The following is a 2,584-nucleotide window of genomic DNA, read 5'->3' as shown; positions in this document are numbered from 1 at the left end:
CGGCCGCCGCCCGAGCTCCGGCCACACCGGCCTCGGCTGCGCCCGCCTCCCGGAACGAGCCTTGCGGCCCGCAGCCAGGCGAGCGGCGGGGGCGGGCCTTGCGCAGAACGGAGGGCGCCCATTGCTCGAATCGGCAGGAGGCGGGACCCCGAGCAAGACGGAGCTCGCCTGTTGGCCAGGAGGCTTGGAGGCATTGGTCGGAAGCAAGGCGGGGCGGAGTCACTCACGTGGGCCCGAAGAGCGCGAAGCTAGGCAGGGCCGCGCTTCCCCCCGCCAACCTTCAGTGGGGTTCGGGGCGTTCGCGGACCCCTGTCTCTCAGTGCGGTTCCCCGCTGCTCAGCGCTTCGCCGCTTAGCCGGACGGTTCAGGTCCCGATCCCCTTCTCGAACCCGCACCAACATCGTGACCCCATTTGCAGAGCAGGAAACTGTGGCTCAGAGAGACCAAGTGACACACCCAGAAAGTGGCCGAGTCGGAAGTTAGGAGCCACAGGCAAAAAAGGCTACACAAAAATGTAAAATGTAAAATTTTTGCCGGGCAAAAATATCAAAGTTAAAAGACAAGGTACAAACCTAATAAAATATTCGCAACACATGACAAAGGGCTGATATCCTTACTATGTAAAAACTTTTTAAAATATTTTATTAATACTTATTAATTTAACAGAGAGGGGGCGCGCGCGCGTGGGGTGGGGGATGGGGAAGGGGGCAACAAAGGGAAAGAGCGAAGGAGAGTACGGGCTGAGGAGGAAGCCTGATGCCGGACTTGATCCCAGCATCCGGGATCGTGACCTAAGCCAAAGGCACACACTCAACCTGCTGAGCCACCCAGGCACCTGAAAGAAGTTTCTTAATGAGATACTTAAGTATTAAAACGTAAACATGTTTACTGGAATTAAAATAAAAACTTGAAAAAATAAAATGGAAACAGGAATGAACCAAGGAACAGACAAAAATTATGAAAGGCTCTTTAGTATGTGAAAAAAAATGTCTCCACCTCTGTCACTTAAAAATACAAGTAAAATTATAAACTTGCACCTATTTGTCAGTGATCAAAAAGCATGTAATATTTTTTGTAGCTGAGGATGTGGGGAAATGCATTCTCATACCTGATTCGATGTAAATTGATACAACCTCTTTGAAAGGCAGCACATTTTGAAGTTACAAGAATGAAAAATCACCTCAAAATCCAGCATTGGGATTATGAAATATTATGAATGACAAATTATGAAATATCCTTAGAAAGGAATACCAGGCAAAAAGACTAAAGTAATTCAAAAGTATTATTGAGGAAGAATGGCCAAAACAAGATGTGAACAAACATACCCACACTGAAGCCAGAAATTCCAACTGTCTTCAGCTCAATCTAACTCACAGTTTTGATTTTCCAATGAAAATCTAATGATTGATTAGTTAAGCAAAAAGATAAATTTTCATCACCTTTGGAAGAATACCCCAAACTAGGAGCAGTTGTTGCCTGTGGGCAGAAGAAGGGAGACACTAAAATCCCAGTGGGGAAAAAGGCTTTCTTTCCACCACATACTTGTTTGTACTATTGGATTTTTTTAGTCATATGCATTTTTTAAAAAACAAAAAGGTGGGGGGGAACGCCTGGATGGCTCAGTGGGTTAAGCCACTGTCTTCAGCTCGGGACATGATCCCAGGCTCCTGGGATCAAGTCCCGCACTGGGCTCCTTGCTTAGCAAGGAGTTTGCTTCTCTCCGTCTCTGCCTGCCACTCTGCCCGCTTGTGAGCTCTCTCTTTCACTCTCTCTCTATGTCTTTCTCTGTCTCTCTCTCTCTGACAAATAAATAAATACAATCTTTAAAAGAAAAGAAAAGTCAGTGTCTTCCCTGTAAGGATTTATAGAAAGGCATCACAGTGCCCATGGGCCCCTGGAATTGATATACAGAAATGTATGTATATGTATGTATTGACAGCTTGCTGAGGGAAGAAGGTCTTTAGCTTGTCATAAGTAGTTCATTGACCTTTCTGCAAATTTATAAAGCTGTGGTCTGGAAATGCAGATATGTCTAGATGACCAGTACCCTATTGGCACTAGCCCTCTATTGCTCAAACAACCCTGAAACCACCCTACTTATAACTGTAAGGCTCTTACCACATGCCAGATCCTGTTGGGGCATATAACACACTCTAGTTGAATCCTCACAGCTACCAGAGCTTAATATAGGGGTGTCGGTACAGATCACTGTCCACTGGGACTGGAGTCCACACAACTTTGTTACATATCAGTACAAAGCTGACCTGGTTCCGGGACTATGGAATGTTTTCATGAAGCAAGATCTTCCCCGTGCCCTGGCAATTCCATGAGACAGGTACTTCTTTTTTTTTTTTTTTTTAAATCCCCATTGTATAGATGAAGAACCAGAGGCTCAGAGTAACTCCCTAACTTGACCCAAGATCACACAGCTACTAACACCAACATTTAAGCCAGCACCCAACTCTTAGGCGCTCCCTGATATCCCCTTATCATGGGCCCAGAGCCCCTTCTCCAAACAAATTCATCTGGACACAAAACTAATTGCAAGAGATCTGTTGACTTTACGGATGTATTTTTATTTATA

Source organism: Mustela nigripes, chromosome 2, assembly GCF_022355385.1.
Source record: "Mustela nigripes isolate SB6536 chromosome 2, MUSNIG.SB6536, whole genome shotgun sequence".
NCBI lineage: Eukaryota > Metazoa > Chordata > Mammalia > Carnivora > Mustelidae > Mustela > Mustela nigripes.
Note: the sequence above shows the minus strand (reverse complement) of the source record.